The 21,015-nt window shown below is 44.0% G+C and overlaps 1 long non-coding RNA gene and 3 other non-coding genes across 4 annotated transcripts in view; all 4 read left to right on the forward strand.

The window, feature by feature from the left end:
* LOC120601460 (uncharacterized) overlaps positions 1-19,459 on the forward strand; it is a 25,446-nt gene extending 5,987 nt beyond the window's left edge. The window contains exon 3 of the long non-coding RNA XR_005652445.1: positions 19,257-19,459. This is a non-coding gene — a long non-coding RNA (uncharacterized LOC120601460). The remainder of the gene's footprint in view (positions 1-19,256) is intronic.
* Positions 8,839-8,910, forward strand: TRNAC-GCA (transfer RNA cysteine (anticodon GCA)). Its single transcript has one exon. It is a non-coding gene; the product is annotated as a tRNA-Cys (tRNA).
* On the forward strand, positions 13,299-13,370 carry TRNAC-GCA (transfer RNA cysteine (anticodon GCA)). The gene has a single exon. It is a non-coding gene; the product is annotated as a tRNA-Cys (tRNA).
* TRNAC-GCA (transfer RNA cysteine (anticodon GCA)) lies at positions 16,363-16,434 on the forward strand. Its single transcript has one exon. It is a non-coding gene; the product is annotated as a tRNA-Cys (tRNA).
* Positions 19,460-21,015: the final 1,556 nt, after the last annotated feature.

The raw sequence follows: 21,015 nt of genomic DNA on the forward strand, positions 1-21,015 counted from the left end.
TGATGTTCAATTGGGCTGGGCCTCCTGGAAGCTGCCAAGCCTGCCTCACTGCAATTCTCTCTCTCTGATGCGAAACAAACAGGTTCCCCTAGCTGTAGCTGCTTGCCTGTCCTTCCTGGAAAAGCACCAACACTGATGTTTATAGCTGGAAGGGGCTTCAGAGTCTCTAGTCTGTGTCCTTCACAGTGGACATCTGAAAACAGATTCAAGGCTACCGAGCTCCTTATCGCTAGGATCAGGACTTGAATCCACTCTTCTTGACTTTGGGTTTAGTTCCCTACTACTAAGCCAATGACTATTTTATCTTCCTCTTGTCCCTACCTTCCATCAGTCAAAGTATGTAAAGGCTACATAAGTGGAGCCATCTGAATAGATTTATGCAGACTCGAGATGATCACAGGGACTAGAATGTGGGCTCAGCAGAACGTGAATGTGCCACGCAGCTCACGGACCACAAGGAAAAGCTACTGTGGGACACCAGGATTGACCTTGTGCACGGACTGGAACCTTCGGGCCTATCCTCAGATTTCCTGTACTTGGGAATCTTCTTGAGCGCTTGTCAAACATGCAGATATGATCTGGGATTAGGAACAAACTCCTTATGGAGCCGCGAAACCCCACTTTGAGAATCACCTGTCATAGATCTACATCCGCTTCCTCTTGCGCCACCTGCAGGAAGACTCGGGTACTGAAACACCCAAGGATGGGGTTAGGCTGGGTATTCAAGCCCTAGTCTCAGGCCCAGCCAGAGCTGGTGGGGAGAGCCGGCATTAAAACCAAGGACCGCCGTCAAACTGCTCATCCTCTGAAATCTGCTCTAGACCAGTGGTCCTTAATTTTAGGGTGCATCAGTATCATTTGGAGAACTTATTAAAACACAGGCGACTGGGTCCCACCCTAAAAGCTTTTTATTAATAAGTTCTCAGGTAATGCTGCTGCTGCTGGTCCGGGCCATAGTTTGAGAACCGCTGCTCTAGACCAACAGACATCTGAGACCAGGCCCATGCGCAGTGGCAGCCACACCCAAGGCATCTGTTCACTGTTGCCTCTTCTGCACGTTCCGCAAAAGCCCAGTGTGCTGGGGTCCCTCTCCCTTTCCTCCCAGTGCCTGCCTGGGACCACTGGGATGGTTTCTTTGTCCTCGGTTAGCCCTCTTTCTATTTTATGATTTAGGAAGCTAAAACTCAAGAAGCCTTCTTCCTGGCTCCCCATTATGGGGAAATGTTGTTCAAGCGAGTGAAGGAGGAAGTCCACTCTTCCATCTGGAGCAGGCGGATGTGAGCTGAAAAGCCCAGTGTGTCTCAGAAAACTAGCTCAGTGGTGGAGTGGGCGGGCGGGGGGTGGGGGGGGTTGTATTATTATTCCTGTGTTGCAGATGAAGAAACAGAAGACATGAGGATTCTTTGTCCCCACAAAAGAGAGTCTCTAGATTGAGATACAGAAACCTGAAGTTTTCCTCCTAGATGCATCTGAACATTTTTGATTTGGGGAGGTTTCTTCGAGCTTCTATTCAACTTCCCTTTCTTGAGATCCTGCTATGCACTGGGCACTGTGGGGCACTGAGCAGAAGATGAATTTCAGGGCAGTATGAGGAGATTAGAGCATTTTTGAGCATTGACCGTGAGCCAGAACCTGCACTGGGTTCTGACGGTGAATAATACCAGCTCTGTATTCCCTAGTGGGCGGACAAACCAGTAGAGGACTAACTGCTATCTGATGGAGTGGAGGGCCTGTTCTAGCAGGAAGGAGGCTTATGCTGCCTGGGGGCTGCATGGGGAGGGGCCGGGGAGCTGAGGCTATTGGGGTGGGCCTGGCTGGAGGGGGAGCATTCCAGAGGAGGTATGAGTATGGGAGGGAATGGCAATGGAGAATTTGGCCAGGCACTGGGGGGAATGCTGACCGAGACATCTGCAGCTTAGGCCTACATGGTGCAAGGCCCGACCTGCGGTGACTATTAAGAAGTGAGCATAAGGGTGTCTGGGGTCACTCCCAAGTGTCTGGATTGGGGATCTGGAAAGCTGACAGTACCACTCACAGGCACGGAAGAGAAAGAGGAAGACTGTGGGTGTGGACTTCCTGAGGACAAGGTGTCTATGAGGCCGTGGTGGCTGCGGGGGAGATACAGACATGGCCTGTATCTCAGCATAAGCTGAGAGACACTAACTGAAGTGGATCGTCCCACAACATGAAATTAACCTGGAGAAATTATGCACCTGGCACATAGTTTGTTTCCTAAAATTTTCATCTATTCCTCTTCTGCATTCTGGTAGAGAAGTGAAAGTCATCAGTGTTTTTCTAGAACTTACCCAGGAAGCAATACTGTATTGAGAGGACCCGGATATTCAGCCAGTGAAGGGAGAAGCATTATAATGGGGCAGGAGACATCTCTAGCAACACCACTAGTCACTGAACCACCACTCAGTTCCCTTCACCAGGCTCCAGGCTTACCCACAACCTTCCTCCTTCCTCCCCATCTCCCATCACCTCTTATTCTCACAGAAGAAGCACCTGCTTTTGCCTTCTGCTTCGAACAAACAAACAAAAACCACCACCAGCAAAAAAACCCAGAGCCTATTGACCTTACCTCGTTCATTTAACTGTCATTCAAGTATCTGTCATGCACCAGATGTGCTAGACCCTGGGATAGAACAATGAAGAAATCAAACCCTGTTCTTGGCCTCAGCTTCCTCATGCCCCACATTCCAAAGGTTTCCATGTCCTCACCCATCCACACTCCACCTTCCCCTCTCCTCTGCTGTCCTTTCTTTCTTAAAGATAAGCCCTTCCATTCACGCTCCCTCCCCACTTCAGGAAGGTCTTTGCATCCCCAAGCTCTCCCTCCTGCCTTCGACCTCTCCATAGAAACCTGCCAAGGCAGAGCTGTCTCACTCAGTGGTAAACCGTGTGGCAAGTAACAAAAACAACCTGCTGGTGGCTGAAGCCAAAAGAGGGAGAATTTATTACTAGAACCAGCAATATCTCATGGAAATGGGGGCAGAAAGGCAGCCTTGGATTCCTCTGACTACACCGCAGAGAATGGGAGGGAAGGGGCCAAGAGTGGATGCTCTGTATTCCGGCTATTGACAAACTCAACAGGTTTGCTGCTTGGGGTGCTCTGTTCAGGAAGTGTGATTGTCCTTACGTAGTTTTATTTATTTGCAGCAAGTAAAGGAGACAGAGGATTCACATCCAAAGCTGGCTCCAAGGGGGAAGGCTTAGCCATTGCTTTCATACACTATTTGGTTAATTACATGTTGATTTCTTCTTTGCAGTTGGATAAACTTATCCTGATTTGGTTAATTACATGTTGATTTCTTCTTTTGCCTCTTGTTGGGTTCAGTCAAGCTCAGTGGGTTACAGCTGCATCTGCAAAATACTATGCTATATTTTAACATTTAGCAAGAATCGCATTTAGTAAGAAAGCCTAGAGCTTGAGAGCCTTGTCCTAACACAGGGATAGCAAAATTCTTTATAAATCACACTGTTGACAAGACAATGGTAAACCAGGTGTGTAATTAATGATGGATATGAAGGTGAGAGAGAAAACAGAAAAAGTGTCATCTGTTGCATTGCAGATTGCATTGTGGCAAAACAATGACTCTTCTGTGTGTGGGTTAACAAATCCTTTCTTAATTCTGGGTGCAATTATTGACGCGCAGAGTCTGAATCAGCCCTCGGCATATGTGTGTACAGATGGGGGAAAGTGCCTCTCTACTCTTTATTCTGTTCATCACTGACAAGCCCCGCCACCAGAAAAGACACCTTTCGTTTGATTAACACTCATCTGATGAGCCGTGAAGACAGGGAGTGTTGGGGTCGGCTCTGCCTTGCCCAGCTATTTGCAACAAAGACAGGCAGCGCCAGACAGAAGAGCTTGCCCCTGATTGCTAATCCCCATGCCGCTTCATTTGGAGGGAAAAAATAAATCTTGATCACTGTGGAAGGAAATGGCAAAAATTATCATTGATAAAATGGCAGCCACTAAATAGACATCATTTCAGCATCTCGGCTAAAGAGATGGGGAGGGAATACGTGATTCTGCGTTTCCACAGTGACATATATTGGCTATTAAGAGTGCTTGCATGAGTTTTGGAAAGGAGATAAGGATAAAAACAATTCCTCAAAATGCCAATAAGGGCCATTCCTCTGACACTGAGAGGCAGGGCTCAGGTGGACTATCTCAGGTGTTGTGTATTTTGAATACCCAGGCTCTGTCACTTCAGTACCATGGTTTTTTGTTGTTGGGTTAGGAAGCCCTGTCTGTGGCACACAGCATTGAATAGTTGTGTTTAGCTTCTTCCCAGTGCATGGTGATTTTCTTCATGCACGGTAGTGAATGGTGTATTACTAGGCATATTTAAACACGACATCCAAATCCTATAAAAGAATCTAAAGAAATACTTTTGAAAGCCAAAAAAATTGATGAGAAATCCACTCACGGCTGTCCCCATGTTGGGATAATCCCAGACTGAAGGGTAATTAATGGACAGGTCAGTGCTGAAAGCAGAAATTTGAATGCCCATAACTATCTGCCAGGATCGCCAAACACTTGCGACAATTACTTCTGACCTTGAAGTTGTCATAACTTAGGAGAAGTAAGAAATGTGAAATGAACTCTCCAGGTGTGGAAATTGGACCTATGGTCCAAGCCAGCTGTCATTAAGCCAGATAAAGATAATTTGGTGAAAAACGGTAAATGATATCATGCCTCTCACCACAAGAAACAACTATTCCCTCATTTTAAAATATCATATTTTACTTTTTATTCTGAAGACAATTCGATCCATCCTTTTAAAAGTAGTTTTCTTGGTGTGTCGTTTAAGAAATCCTTTCCTTCTCTGAGTTATAGCCTCTTATTTTTAATTCAAATAATTTTTAAGGTTCCCCCCCACACACATTTAGGCTTTTAATTCATCTAGAATCTACCGTTCTGTATAAGGGTCTTTTTTTTTTTTTTTAATGGAAAACCAGTTATTTCAGTACCATTTATTGAACAATTTGGTATTTCACCTGCCACTTTGTAGCTCCACTCGCATCACGTGGGGCTACATGACAAAGGCGCCATGCATTTGTCACCCAACCAGGAAACTTTTGAGAGTGAAAGGGAATGTTATTCCCATCTGTGCTGGGACCACAAGCATAAACTGAGACTGTCCCAAGCAAATTAGGACATATAGTTAGTGTTCTCCAGAGAAACAGAACATATACATAGGTGAGGAGAGATTTATTAATTCTGAGGAACTGGCTCACCGATTATGGAGGCCGAGAAGTCCCTTGTCTGTCCTCTGCAGGCTGCAGGCCCAGGATAGCAAAGTAGCGAGGTTCCTTCTGAAACAGAGGTCTGGCAACCTGGGGACCCAATAGTGTAAGTCCCAGTCCGAGTCAGAATGCCAGAGAACCAAGAGCACCGATGTGCCAAGGCAGGAGAAAATGGATGTCCTCTGTGTTCTGCTGGTCCCTCAGAGGTTTAGATGATGCCCGTCACTGGTGAGGGCTGTCTTCTTCACTCAGTCTACCAATTCAAATGCTAATCGCTGCCAGAAACAACCTCACAGACATACCCGGAAGTGATGTTTTACCAGCTATCTGAGCATCCCTTATTCCACTCAAGTCAGCTCATAAAATTGACCATCAGTCACCCTTTCATATACCAAGTTCCCACATATGCATAGGTCACACATCCTGTTGCATTCATTTGTCTATTCCTATGCTCACTAGTTTAATTACATTCACTTTGTAAGTCTTGCCATGAGGTAAGACAGGTCCTATCTTCTTGTTTTCGTATCTTAAATTGTCCCAGCTAGTCTTAAACCTGTTTTTTCAAGTTCTACTAAAGTCTTTTTCAACCTTTGCTGATATTATATTGAACCAAATGATTGAATTGCAGGGGACCGACATCCTTCAAATATTGAGTTACCTATCCATGAATATGGTATATCTCCATTAATTCAGGTTTCCTTTATCTTTCAGTAATATTTTGTTATTTTGTCAATAAGGAATTTGAACATGTATTACTTTATTTCTAGAACTAGAACATGTATTTCTAGTTACTTTATGATTTTTGTTATTGTTAATAAGATTTTTACCCTAATTCATTATCTAGCTGATTACTGCTGGTGTATGAAGAACGACATTCATTTTTGTTTGTTGATTTTACATTGAGCAATCTAGCTGAACTGTGTTGTTGGTTCTAAAATTTTTCTCTACTTTCACTGTTGGCAATCATAATATCTGCAAATAAGGACTGTTGGTCTCTTTTTCTTTCTTTTTCTTTCTTTCCTTCCTTCCTTCCTAACTTCCTTCTATCCTTCCTTCCTCTCTTCCCTTTCCTTCTTTCCTTCCTTCCTCCCTCCCTTCCTCCCTTACTTCCTTTCTTTCTTTATAGAGGCTAGGATCCCCAATACAATATTGAATAGTAAGGGTGATAATTAGCATCCTTGTTTCTGAATTTAACAGGACTGCTTCTCATGTATTTTATTTGTGGGAGGTTTATAGTAGTTTCTACTTATCAGATTAAGGAAATTTATTTCTATTCTGAATTCATTATGAGCTTTTTTAAGCATGATTAGATATTGAATTTTATCACCTTTATCCTTATCTCTTGAGATATCTATTAACACATGCTCCTGTAATATGTTAATGTGGTAGATTACATAAATCAATTTTTTAATACTTTCATAAATCAGTTTTCTAATGTGGAACCATCCTTAAATTCCTAGAAAAAAATCCTCCTTGGTAATAGTTATTTTTTTAAAGCACTGTTAGATTCAATTTGCTAGTATTTAATTGAAGATTTTGTGCATTTATTTTTTAAGTGAAATTCATCTGTTTTCTTGCATTTTCCCTGACTTCGGAGATGATGTTATACTAGCCTTATGTACTGAAATAAATTCCAGAAAATTTTGATTTTCTGGGAGAGAGAGGAATGAGCCGTTCCTTGAAAGTTGTGTAGAAATCATCTATAAAGTCATCTTAGTTTTTTCCATTTTTTGAATGGAAATCTTCGATTATTTATTCAATTTCTTTTAAAAATGTGCATTTCATCTAAGTTTTTATAATTGTTATAATCTTGGTTATAGTATCTCATGAGTTTAAAAATCTCTACGTTATCTATACTTATATCCCTTTTTCTTCCTTATTCTTGTTTATTTGTGTGTTCCGTCTTTTTCTTAATTGATTTGACAGAGCTTTGTCTAATTTATAAGTCGTGTCAAGAAACTAACTTTTATTTGTTCTTCTTTGTTATTTTCTAGGTATCTGTTTTATTAATTGCTCTTTTTATCTTTTTTATTTTCTAGTATTGTCATTCTTTATTCTGTTATTTTTCTATAATCTTAAGTTGAATGATCAGCTCGTTATTTTTTTTTTTCTTGGTCAAACATATCCATTTGAATAGTGCTTTAAAGAAGTCTTTCGTATATACTGCTTTTCTTTTATTTACTTCTAATCATACTGTAATTTTCAATATGTTTTTTTTCTTTAACCTATGAGTTATTTGGTAGTGTACCTTCTGTTTCCAAATAAAAAAATGTGGAGTTTTTATATAATTTTATTAGAATTTCCTAATGTTTGTATGATAGTGATTCCTGAGCGTTTTTTCAGGCTTTTTTGCTGTCTTAGCACTTGATCAGTGTCTACAAATATTCTGTAAGTGCTTTAAAACAGGGTTTGCTATATTTGTTCGTTCAAGTTCTTGCTTGCGTCGTCTCTCTTTAAAGATATTCTCTCTCTAGCATGTGAGAGAGATATTTTTACATTTTTGTATGTAAAAATATACATGTGTAATATACATCTTTATTAATTTTTAGTTTTATTTAAACATCTTTTAGCCTTACTAATCTTTTCACCTAATTGATATATTTGCTTCTGAGAGAGGCATGTCAAAATCTCCAAGTGATTATGGATTTATCATTTATCATCCAATTTTTCAAGTTTTGCTTTAGATATTTAAAGGCTCAGTATTATTGTTATACATTGAAAAATTGTTCCTTTTAATTATAATGGAAAATCCCTCTATTCCTATTAATGACTTTTTTTGCTTTAAACAAATTTTCTTTAGGTAAATATTTCTTCTGGTTAACATTTTCTCGATATTCATTTTAATCACTTTATTTTCAAAATTTATTTTTGTTTCGAGAATATCTTGTCATTACGATAGATTTGAACTTATCCTATTATTTTACTTTTTCTATTTTCTTTTTTCTTTTCTTTTATTGCTCCTCCTATACTTTCTTCTTTACTCTATTTTCTTTCGGAATGATTAATTTTCTTTATCCATTCCGACCCCTACTTTTCTCCCACTGGTTTCGAAGTGACATATTTTTTAGTGGTTACCCAGTCCTTTTCAACATGTATACTTAATTTTTCTAATAATAGTTTTTTACTTCTGGCGGCGGGGGGGGAATCTGGATTTTTTCCTACTAAAATAAAGATCTGTCTGTCATATCTATTTAATTTTACCTTATTTTATTTGTGTGTATATTTTCACTTAAATACACAACATTTAAAAAAACCGTTTTCCTGATTATACTAAAGCAATAGAAAAGATATAAACCCACAGGACAAAAAGCAGATGGATGAGTGATAACTAGTTTCTCATAGAGGAAACAAAACCCAGCCCCAGGTGAAGTATAGTCTCTAGAGAAGTCGTCCATCAAGAAGCGAGCGATTCTGTGGGAAACGAAGGGGAGGTTGGTGACTAGAGGGCGTCACTCTAAGTGATGCAGTTCTGCAGGTTCTCACCAGTTCACTGAGAATGAATAGCAATTACAATGTATTAGGCTACCTGGGCATTGCAACATAGTCAAATGATGCTATTTTAAAGGCATACGCTGGTGCGGGGGTATAGCTCAGGGGTAGAGCGTTTGACTGCAGATCAACAGGTCCCTGGTTCAAATCCGGGTGCCCCCTACTGGTTTTCTTTCCACCCTGCACCTACGCAGGTGGTCCCTGTAGACCTTATTAGCCACCAAATCGGCGACTCTGCTTTTGTGTGTCAGAGGTTCTTAAAATTTGTCTAACTTCAAGAAGTAGAAGAGGAAAGAAGAGGTCATGTCATCTTTTGACTCAGGAAGTGGTTTGTTGGAAAAATTCGCCTTCTAGAATTAGAGGTTTTGTCTTGACTCCGTGATGGATGCGTATATTTGGTCAATCCGAGTTCATAGTCAGGAGGCCCAGTGAGACCTCCTTGGTTTATGGAAGAGCCCGGAAAACGTCGCTGACTTGCTGCGTTGGAGTTCCGGGTTCCGCTGCCGGGTGAAAAGGCGCCTTTTAGATTCCAACAGGGGCTCATCCGTGGCTCATTTGAACACAGATCATGTCGTCTCTGACTCATAATCCAGGTAGCCCCTACCTGCTGTCATAAAAAAAGTTATTCCTAGACTATGTTTTAGAGCAGTTTTGAGTTTAACAGAAAATTCAACAGAAATTACAGCGTTCCCTTATGTCCACCTCCCTAGTTTCTCCCATTATTAACATCTTGAATTAGCGCGGTACGTTTGTTAAAATTTGTGAACGAATATTGATACATTATTATTAACCAAAGTCTATAGTTTACTTTAAGTTCCTCCCTTTGAGTTGTACAGTTTTATGGTTGGTTTGTTTTTTTTTAAAGGGACCCAACGAGGATCCATCCGCCCAAAGCGCATCAAAGCCAAACACTAAACGTTAAGATTTGCAGTAGAGAAATTAAAGCCACTTTATTTGCAGGGCTTCAAGTAAAGAAAACAGGAAGTTATTACTTAAAATCAGAACTCTCCGATGGCTTGTGATAGACGATTTTTAAAGGCAAAAAATCATGACTACGGGATTCAGGGTCATGGGTTGTGTTGACTGGTCTGTTCTTGTGCACGCTTCAGGATTTTCTTTACTTAGTTCCTGGCGACATCTTCTTGCTGTCTTTGTGACTGTGGTCTTCTTGCTTGCAAACAAACCAAAGTTCTGCAAGACATCTTGGCATCTTGGGTCAGTGAAGTTATCTTAACAGCAGAAAAACACACCTATGTATACATCTCAGGACCTCAGTTATTGTTTGTTAGGAAAAACAGAGCTATACATCTTATTACATCTTATGCTTAACAGGCACATTCTTCTATTATCTTAAGCAAAGTATACTTTTACATTCTTTTCTGGAACTCGCTTTATAGGCAGTTCCCCCAGGATATGACTAACATTCTTTCTTAATTTTAAACTACAGGCCGCTTCATGACAGCCAAAGCAGCTACAACTCTTAAAAGGGCTAATTTTATCATTTTAACTAAAAGCTAAATTCTAGTATATCTAGTCTTTTGTGATTTGATCTCGGTTTCATTTTGACAAACATATTATGTCATGTACCCACCATTACAAGATCATATGGAATAATTTCACACCCTAAAAATGCCCCCTGCTGTACCTATTCATCCCCCTCTCCCTCTCCGTGAATCCCTGACAACCACTGATCTTTTTTTTTTTTTTTTTTTTTTACTGTCTCCATAATTTTGCCTTTTCTAGAACATCGCACAACTGGAAGCATATAGCATGAGCCTTTCCAGAATGGCTTCTTTCAATGAGCAACACCCTTCGTTCAGATAGCAATGTCAGGTCTCCATGTCTTGAAAGCTCATTTCTTTTCATCACTGAATAATATTCCACCGTATGGGCCCGCAGTCACTTTTATTCAGACTTGGTGGTGGCATTCTAGCCACCTGAATCTTCCTGCAAGAAAGGAAGAGAGAAGAGGCAGACCAGGCCAGAGCACCTCCCCAGGCCCTGGCAGCGCCACGCGATCTCAAGCATTCTGTATTCTCACTTAGGATACTCGTGATTGGTACTTATGACTCTCTTTCTTACACCCCCAACACTTGAAATTCCTTTCTTTTGAGGGGATCCACAGCCGTTTATGATTCTGGCAGAGACCAGGACCTAACTACACTACCAAAGCCAAAAGGACTGGATTTTGTCCTCCCACAAGCCCTAGCGGTGCTCTAAGCTCAGCCCATCACATATACCTGGTGGAGACTCGGAACGTGGAATGAAGTACACGGAAGCAGGAAGGTTCAGAACGTATTCCGGGGCAGCCAGAGCTCTGGCACTGGCAGTGGGGCTGATGGCTGCAGCCCGTGTCCAGTGGGGCATCCGCTCAGGATGCTGTTTTGGGGTAAATGGGTCTGACCACCTGGCACCCCTTTAATCCTGCCCATCATCGAGTGCAGAGCCCCAGGGTTCCTTTGCTGCCATGAGATTTTCGACATTCCACCAACAGTTTCCTTATTTCAATTAGCCGTTGTCAGTTTTTATCTTTGAGACAGAATGCTGACAGTGTGAAATCGCTACCAGGCAGGAGTGGGGTGCAGGAAGTGAGGGGAAGATGGCAGTGGTTACCTGGCTTTTCAGGGGCTAAAGGCAGTGAACATCTGGCAGGTTATTTGGGAATTGGAACCTGGCAGTCCCTGACACACGATGACAAAGCTGAGTTGAATATTGCCTGGGTCACCTGGAATGACGAGCCCAGTGAGGGCCAGGCCTTGGTGTCCTGTTACCGTAGAACACCAGGAGGCACTGTAGAGTGGCTAATTCTATCGACACTGGAACTCAAAGAAGAAAATGGAGCTCAAGTGTGTAAACCTTCTACTCGAGCCAAGGTCAAGTGTAGAGAGTCTTATCTTTTGCCACTGAATAAACTGGGAAAAAAAAAAAAATTCAAACCAAAAGTAGGGTTTGATCCTGTGGGTTGCTGAATTTGAATGTCAGTTCACTTCACAGTATCCTTGTGTCTCGTGGGGAAGGTCATTACCGAATTCAAGGGGTTCGCACTCGGGCTGTTCAAGAATGAGAAGTGGTTGTTGTTAGATAGTTTTACTTACTTACAACAGATGAAGGAGACAAGGTTCACATCTAAATCTTTGTGTCCCCAAAGGGAGGTTTAGCCATTGCTTTCATATACTGTTTGGTTAGTTACCTGTTGATTTCTTCTTTGCAGTTGGCTAAACTTATCATGAGGTTACAGCAGCGGCTGCAAAATACTGTACTACATTTTAATAATTAGCAAGACTAGCAGTAGGAAGAACTTCCCAGACCTTGGGAACCGTCGTCCTATCTATCAGTAGGACACTGATCAGAAAGGAGTGGGATCTTCACACCCCACCCAGGGCTTATTCAGTGGACTCGGGAACAAGGGCCAAATCTTCAGGCCTGGAGGCCAGGAACCGGCTCTGCCGACTGGACTTTGCCTCACCTGGGAGAACCTGGCTGCTAAAAGGTAAGGGTGCATGACTTTCCAGTTGCATCTCCTAATGAAAAGACGCTGTTTTATAGGCTGGGCGAGCAGCCAGCAACATGGTGGCAGGCTAATTACACTGGAAACATGGTGGAGGGATGTTTTGATCTCACTGAAATATACCTTGCTTAGAATTTAGATGATATTTTTAAAGCGAAGTGTTGCCTACATAACAAAGTAGTGATATAAGTAAGCTGCACAGGAATGAGAAAAGAATCCCCCACCCACCCACTTTTGCTCGAATCTTCCATCGCATAGCTCAGTGCCCTTTGTGTCTCCCTCAAGTGAATCTCACAGGTCTTTGATGCCATGGGACATACCCCTGAGGTTACTGTCCTTCCTCTAAATCTTTGGTGTCTTTAGGGCCTGGTGCCTTTCAGGAAGGACTGGTGTGTGTCCTCACTGTGTGGGTGGAGGTCTGCCCAGGAAAACCCGCGCGCACGGGGGCTGCTCGGCTCTCCCCCTGTGGGCAGAGAGAAAGAGACTTCTGACACCAGACCAGGGCCGGGTGAGTCAGGCCCGGAGGCCTCGCCATAGCTTCCTTGGTTGTGCTGCCCTGGATTTAGGGGCTGCCGCCGCTCGGGGGCTGGCTCCCCTGAGTTTAGCCAGGCCCTTAGAGGCCGGCCTCAAGCAGGGGCTAGGCCCGGGAGAAGGGGAAAGAGCGGACAGTGCGACATGTGAAGAAGCCTGGCAGGAGGGGAGGATGGGGGACAGGCTGGGAGGAGGGGGCAGGTCAAGCGGAGCAGGGGGAGGAGGGAAGGAACCAAGGAGGGGCCTGGGCTTCTCAAACCCGGTGCCACCCTACCCGGAGCCTGCCCTTGAGGTTGTGGCTAGAGTGAAAACGTGCCTATTAAACAAATGAGGGGGCTCTGGGAAATGGAAGGGTGAACTCGTGGGTGAACTCTCCCACAGAAGGGTGGCCAGTCTGTGCTGAGTCTGCCAGTTTTATAGGATGAGTAGGAATGAACCGGAGTTACTGTGCGCTACGGAATGCTTGGGTGACTCGGGTGAAATGGGGTAAGGAGGAGCTGTCACCACGCGAGGGGGTATAGCTCAGGGGTAGAGCGTTTGACTGCAGATCAACAGGTCCCCGGTTCAAATCCGGGTGCCCCCTGCTGGCGGCTTGCTTTATTGCCATAAACAGGTAAATGGCTTCCCTGATACCACAGTCTGCTAAATAGCAATGTCTTCAGTTGTTTTTGTGTTCTCTGGGCTGGGCCGTATGTATCAGTCTGGGCCAACCAGGAGACAGAAGCCACACAGTCACTTAAACAGGAGAAGTTTAATATAAAGTATTACTGTGCTATTAAAGGAGTGTAATTATAAAGGTGCAAGGAAAACTCTAAAGGTACCCTTGGAGTGAGGGACCTAAGCAAGGGCAAATTTGGAAGGGGGAGCCTTCCCCTAAAGCTAGAATTCAGACCTCATTGGATAGGTATGGTTGTTGCACACCCGGTTGTCCCAACCCCACCTGTTCACAGTTGCTACACAAGCAGGAGGCAACCTTCGGGGGCACAGTGAGCCACTGGGAGTGTGAGGCCTGGAGTGTGCAATGACCGCACACGGAGGCCGTGGGAACCAGACTTGGCAGAAGTAAGCCAAGGCTGCAGGCGGGTGCGGAGAGGGAGTTAGGGTGGGGTACCTGTCTAGCTGGGGCTGCTGGGTCACGAAGAGTCTTTATTCTCTGGGTGTGTGCCTGGGGCAGAGCACCCCCGGGTGTCATCACACATCTGCACCACTGAGCAACCACACAGCAGAAGCCGGGGGGCGGGGAGCGGGGGGGGGGGTAGTGAAAGCAAAAACCTGCCACAGGAACTGGGAGAGAAGCCTCCCTTTTCCTGCAACATACCTCCAGCGCTCTCTACTGACAACTGTTAGCATCGTGCTCACTTTAAGGAGAAATGCTTAAAGAATCCAGTCGGCTATCCCGGAGCCAAAATTAAAGGGCGAATTTGGAGCTGAGACTCAATTCATTGATAACTGGCCCAGCACCGTGTGACTTGTTTTGGCCAACAGGATGTTATCGGATGTGATGCAGGCTGGGGCTTGAGATCCACTTACGAAGTCGGGTTTGCCCGCTGGCACTTCCACCGTTACCATGAGCTGCGCTCACCCTGTGAGCTGCTCTGCTTCAGCCTGGGCCCCGGCGTAGACACAGAGTCCAACCCTGAGTCCAACTTCCTGAGAAGAGCCAAGGCCAGTTAGACTCGCAGCTTGCATCTGACCCGCCCAACCAAGCCCATCCTATACCAGCTAATTCACATCCAACCTGCAAACCCATGGGCATGAGAATAAATGCTTATTGTTGTATGTCACTGGCTTTGGGGGTAGCTTGTTATGCAGCATTATTGTGAATAAGACTGACAAATACAGACATGGATATGTAGAAGGGAGCTCCTGCTGTAACAAAAGTCTAAACTATCTGAAGCAGTGGGTGGCAAGGTAAGCCGTTCCAGTCAGCTGGGAAAATAGCAAGGAGGCTCATGGTAACCTGCAAGGCAGCAAATACACCTGTGGAATTGGGGGTAGGTTAGTTCAAGGCAAAATGCTGAATGCACAAGCTGTCTTTTATAGGCTGTTTTTGATTAGGTACTACAAAAAAGATTCGAATTCAGAAGAGAAATTACTGCTTTGTCATCAATTTAGAGGCAATATAGAGAGCTGAAAAATTGCATAGTCAGAAAAAATTAAACCATTCTCTTCAAAACAAAGGTGATGCCATTTTAGCCTTCCAGTAAGACGTAGTCTCCGAGCAAATCAAGCTCTAATGCATTTTCTTAAGAGCACTCAAAGAATTAAGGTTGTCCAAGTATATCCTCTCAGCTGGACAAAAGCATTCCTAAAAAGATTAGGGATGTGGTCTCACAGAAACATGAAGTCCCTAAATACTTATAATTGAGCTGGGATGAGAGCATATGTCAGAAAGAACTGTGGTCACGGTTTTTGTGGCATGGAATAAAATACACAGGAAACCCACATGTTTCTTGAGAGAGTTTTATTGATGAAGGATCAAAAGCCTGGACTAAAAGAGACTTGAGACCATTTGGGAGATGAGAAGACCTCTGGGCCTCCAGTACTCTACACGTGGGAGGTCTGCTCCCTACCATCCCTGGATTTGAGGTATGTGGCAGGTAGATAGCTTGCCTTTTAAGTTCATATGTCTCTAGGTCAAGAGAAGCCTCACCTGGATCAAATGTAGATCGCAAGATCCCGGTCTTTGAATGAGGTTTTGGGTGCCTTGGAATAAAGCTGACTACATTTTGCATGCGGGAGAGATTAAAATAATTATACCTGAGAGGGGAGACCATGGTTGTTACATTTTTGGCCCCAGGTCTTCACTTATTCTGTCTGTGCCTTTTGTCACAAGACTTTTCAGATCCTCCCATTAGAAGTGGAATATAGTTCCCTGCCTTTGACTCAGGTCTTGGTCCTGTGACTTGCTTTGACTGATGGGATGTTAGCACACGTGATATAAGCAGAGGCTCGAAACCTGCTTGTGACGCTGGACTTGACTTTGGGCAAGTCTACTATTGTGGGAGGAAAGCTTCCCTGCCAGCTGCTGTTCCTTCAGCCTGCCCCCAGAAAGAACAGGCATGGAGCAGAGGAAGGAAGCACAGAGGGGCCCACAGTTTGAAGCAAGACCACCAGGTCCAGCCCAGCCTAGATCTGCTCGTTGGCATCCATGCCGATGACCTGTGAACATGAGAATCAGTGCTTACTGTTGCATGCATCTGATTTGGGGGGATGATCTGTTATGAAGCATGATTGTGGAAATAGCTGACAAATACAACCATGATTCTTTCACCTCGTTCCCCCTTCCCTCCTGCACTGCCCACCAGGCACAGAGTGAAGAGAGAGGAAGAGACTTCTATTTATTGAAGGAACTCAAGTTGTGGCTGCAGAGTAGAAAAGTGCCTGTTAGACAAGCCAGGGGTCCCTGGAGGATCGAAAGGTGAACTCGTGGCGGGAAGAGTGGTCTCTGGTCAGTCGGTGATGGGTAGGCCAGTTTCCATAGGCTGATTAAAAGTGAATAGAATGTACTGTACACTATGGCATGCTTGGGTGACGCAGCTGAAATAGAGTAATTGGAGCCCTTTACCACGTGAGGGGGTATAGCTCAGGGGTAGAGCATTTGACTGCAGATCAACAGGTCCCCGGTTCAAATCCGGGTGCCCCCTGCTGGCGGCTTGCTTTATTGCTAAATGCAGATAAAAGACCCTCCTGACTTAGCGTCCTTCTTAACGGCACCCTTCCTTCGTCTGTCAGTTTTCTCAAGTGACTTCTGTTACCTGTCGTTAATTGAGTTTCAGAAGTTCTTGTTAGGTACTCTTTGAAGTTTCCACGGTGGAGGAACACATTGAATCGGAGGTTATCCGGCTTGACTGTCAGAATCGCGTAGTGACCTTACCGAAAATATAGATTGCCTTCTAGAAATTTCGGCTCAGTGGGACTGCCCAGCTAACCTGCACTCTCACATCCAGTGATTCAGAGTGGCTGAGAGAAGGTGGCTAAGTGGCTGGGCTACGGGCACAGGCAATGGCCAGGTGTGTGGAGGTGGAGAACGTGGGACAGGCGAGGAAGGCGTGGGCATGGTAGAGTGGTGACAGATCATAGTGGCACAGTGCTGCTAGATGTGGTGACAGCTCAGAAGTAATAACTCAGCTCCCTGCATTAAAGTTCAGAATCGAAACACGCTTATTACCCAACACTGGCTGTTTCTGAGTAAAGCATTTGACCCACCATCCAGAGGTCCCTGATTCAAATTCACTGCTTCCTGAGTTAGGTGGGAAGAGAGGGTTGGTAGGTCAGGCTGTCCCCACACTCGTCCCCCACATGCCTGCAGCTCCAGGGGAGCACTCCGGACAAGCCCTTCTGTCCCGACTCGGTCCCACCACGTCTCACTTTTCTTTGGTGAGCATTTCTCTTGTGTCATTTTCTATTTCTCTCCTCACCCCCGACCTTTGAACCCTCTTTCCACGCTTTGAGGTCGCCCTAGTGTGTGAGCCATGGGGATGGCTCTGCTGGCAGCTGCAGAAGCCAAAATGAAGGCTACTTCCTCCCTCTGTCCCCCAGCACTTCTGGCCAATCAGGTGCCCCCGACGCAGACTGCAGTGACACAGACCACAGACCGGGTGACACAGAGTGCAGTGTGGGCAGCACTCTGGCATCATCGCAGCTCCCTAAGCAGAGTGCCTTGCCCACTGGTTGGGTCCCCTTGGATCGCCGCTGCTTCATGGGAAACGATTATGTCATCTTTTTCAGTAGACAGACCAGTTCCTGTGTCTGTACCAGTGCACCTAGGCTGACATGACAACTGGACTGGGTTACAGGAAAAAGACCTTTTAGGAAAGGGGGCGGGTGCAGGATTGGCTTCCCGTCCTACTTGGGACTGAGAAAAGTGGAAACCCAGTTCTTGGGGGCTGACACTCTGGGAACTCAAGGGGCTCAATGGCAGAGTGGCCGAGTGATTGATCACATAGATGCTGTTGACCACCTGGGTTGAGTGATTGATGACATAGATGCTATTGACCACCTGGACTGGAGAGGTTCCTTCATCTGGTGGGCATTTAAAGGCTCTTTATGGCTGGCCTCCATTCTGATTGGTCGGTGTCTGTGCCGTAGCCGAGGTTAAATATTTTGAGTATCGCTTTTTCTTGGGATAAAGTTCCCACTGAAGAACAAAACTTTCGGGGACCAGCTGTTGTACGGCAGTGAGAAGGGCCCCGGCGAGTCCGACGGCGTTGGGAAGCTCAGACACACGGCGGGAAGCGCATGTGCGTACACCGTTCTCCCAACACAGGTGGAAATGGCAACGTTCCTCTGAATGCCCGAGAAACGAAGGCGGAGTCGCCAAATGACAGTCCTCGCTGGGGGCGCCGTTTCCCTCATGTCTCATGTGAATTGCCACTTCCATGACAGCCACTCCGGTTAAGTTTCGGAGGATGTCAGGACACCGCCTCAAACTTGAAAGACGAGTTGCTACATCTTGCTCTCACCCTAGCCTTTATTGGGAGTTTTTCTTGTTTCCCAGGTAATGGTGCCAGGGATGATAAAATCCTTAGACGCAAAGGGTCTCCCTGAGTAGAACACAGGGGTGGTTACTACTTACCAAGTTCTGCCTACCTATATATATGTTTTTATATTTGTAGTAATCCCCAAAGCTCTTTTCCAATATTAAACTCTGGTGCTCATGCACACACACACACACGCACGCACGCACGCACGCACGACTTGGACATCTCTCATTGGAATGTCTGCGATGGCCTAGCTTTTCTGTGCTTTATCCAATAATACATTGATTTTTGTGATAAGAGAAACATCCCTGGCACTGTGTTCAAAGGGATATTTGGCAGAAGGAAAAGATAAAGAATAGGAAAACACTGAACTCCTGAAGTCCCATTCTTTCTTATGTCCAGTTGTGACAACGGCTATTTTTATATTGTAAACACAGCAACTATTTCTACACATGTCTGGATGCAAGTGTCTCAGAAATAACCAGTGTTATAAACATATGGGAGGGATTTTTTGTTTGTTTTTTGGGGGTTGTTTTTTTTTTTTGGCTTCTCAACATCCATTTCCCCCTTCCCTAATAACACCCCAGTTTTCCGTGGATTCTGTCTGTTAGGACTGGAACCCAGCACCTTCTACAACTAAGGGGAACATGGCCTGAGACGAATGGCTCATGCAGACACTCTCTTCTTGGAATCTGAGCCCTGGACAAGAGACAAAGTGCCCAGAATGGCTGGTTCTGGGTCACCCAGATGCAATTCCCTGAGCACTCTGGCCTCATAGTGACGTGGCTGTTGCAATCTCAGACTGACGTGGTCTCGCTTTCCCAAGCCTTGTTCTCTGCTGCTTAGCCATTCTGTGATGTGTTTCCAAGAAATTCTTTTCTTAAATCAAGCAGAGTACTTCTCTCGCACTGCAAAAAAAAAAAAAAAAAAAAAAAAAACACCACCGTCCAAGGCATAACTGCCTTCACCCTTTTCTTATTTACTAGCAATTGGAAGAGCAACGTGATAACCTACTTGGGATGGCCAGTGAAGGAGGGACAGAAGCTCTGTGAGAAAATCTGTCTGGTTCTGCAGAAACACAGAGAGGTCAGAGACCCTGAATCAGTGTCCCCGTGCTGTGAGACCGCCCGCCTGGATGCCGGGTCCTCCATGCTACGCCATCAGGAACAGAGCAGGTGAGATTCGGACGGTCGGTACCTGTTTCCACTGACCCATTTTGATTCTTGTTGGAATCGATTTCTTTTCAGAAAAGTACCTCTTGTTTAAGTGACGCGAGGAATTGGAATTGTCGCTTTTTTTTTTTTAACTAAATTGTCTAGAAAAAGGCAAATAGGTCATTTCAGGGATAATATGTTTACAATATACTCAGAGAAAAATGAAACTGTTCTTACTTCCTGTTTTATCATGTTTTTAGCATTAAAAAAATCTTGCTCACTTTTTTATGCCAATAAAAAAACTTTTAGGACACCTTTCACGTTGGCTGCATAGTATTTTCCTGTACAGCTGTTACTGCAGTTTATTGAGCCAACCCTCCTTTTTCGGGCATCTATGCAGTTTCTAATTTACACCCTGCACAGGGTCTTGTTAGAGATGTAGCTCTGTTTTTCCCCAGGTTTTGCTTTCAGCATAATTTCCTAAACTTGGACTTTCTGCCTCTGCACATTTTAAGCCTTTATAGTGACCGCCACATTTCTCTCCAGAAAAGACACAGGGATGGGCACCCTCACCAGCAGTGTCTAAAAGTAGCAACAAATGGATTTTTAACAGTGACATATACATGCAGAAAAGCATATATGAACTTATATAGGTACAATTTAGTACAGTTTAATTAATACTTATAGATACTCCTATCCCACTGCGTAGCTCAAAAACAGAACATCCAGGACTGCTTTGTGTCCCCTTCTTTATCACAAGATCTTTCCCTCTTGCTCGTGTCTTATTTTTGTGAAAATAATTTATATATATATATATACACACACACACACACACACACAATATACATAGATATGTGTAATTTATATATACATTTTGTATATAAATTAGATCACATTGGTTCTGTTATTCAGATTCTCCACATCCTTACCAACATCTTATTTACCTGTTCTATCAGCTCTTGAAAAAGTTGTGTTGGAATCTTTCACTATGATTAAGGATTTGCCTATTTCTTCTTTTAGTTCTGTCCATTTTTGTTTTATGTATTTTGACACTATGTTATTGGGCGCATTTAGATTTAGAATTGTAATCCAGCTTCCTGATGGAATGACTTCTATATCATTTAAAAATATCCCTTTAACCTGTAGAAATGCCTACTGACTTAAAGCTTATTTTTCATCATACGAATATTGCTACCTCAACCTTTTTGTATAGTAGTTGTATAGTACATCTTTATTTATACTTTCGCTCTCCACGTTTATGGGTCCCTATGTTTAAGGCAAGGTTCATATAGGTAGCTAATAGTATTTTCTCATTCGGTCTGAAATCTTATATTTTAATTGGAGTTTTTGATAAATTTGTATTTAAAGTAATTACTGTTGTATAGAATTCTAGTTGGGACACTATTTTCTGTCAGCACTATAAAAATCTTCCCATTGTCATCTGAATATCATCGACCATACCATGTCGATGAGTCAGCTATCAATTGCAGAATTTGAATTTTTTTTTTTTTACAGGTTGCTTTTTAGATATCTTTATCTTTTGAAAGCCAGGGAGAGATCTGTCTAAATGAAGTTCCTACCAGTTCGGCAG

Source organism: Pteropus medius, unplaced genomic scaffold, assembly GCF_902729225.1.
Source record: "Pteropus medius unplaced genomic scaffold, Ma_sr-lr_union100, whole genome shotgun sequence".
Classification (NCBI taxonomy): Eukaryota; Metazoa; Chordata; class Mammalia; order Chiroptera; family Pteropodidae; genus Pteropus; species Pteropus medius.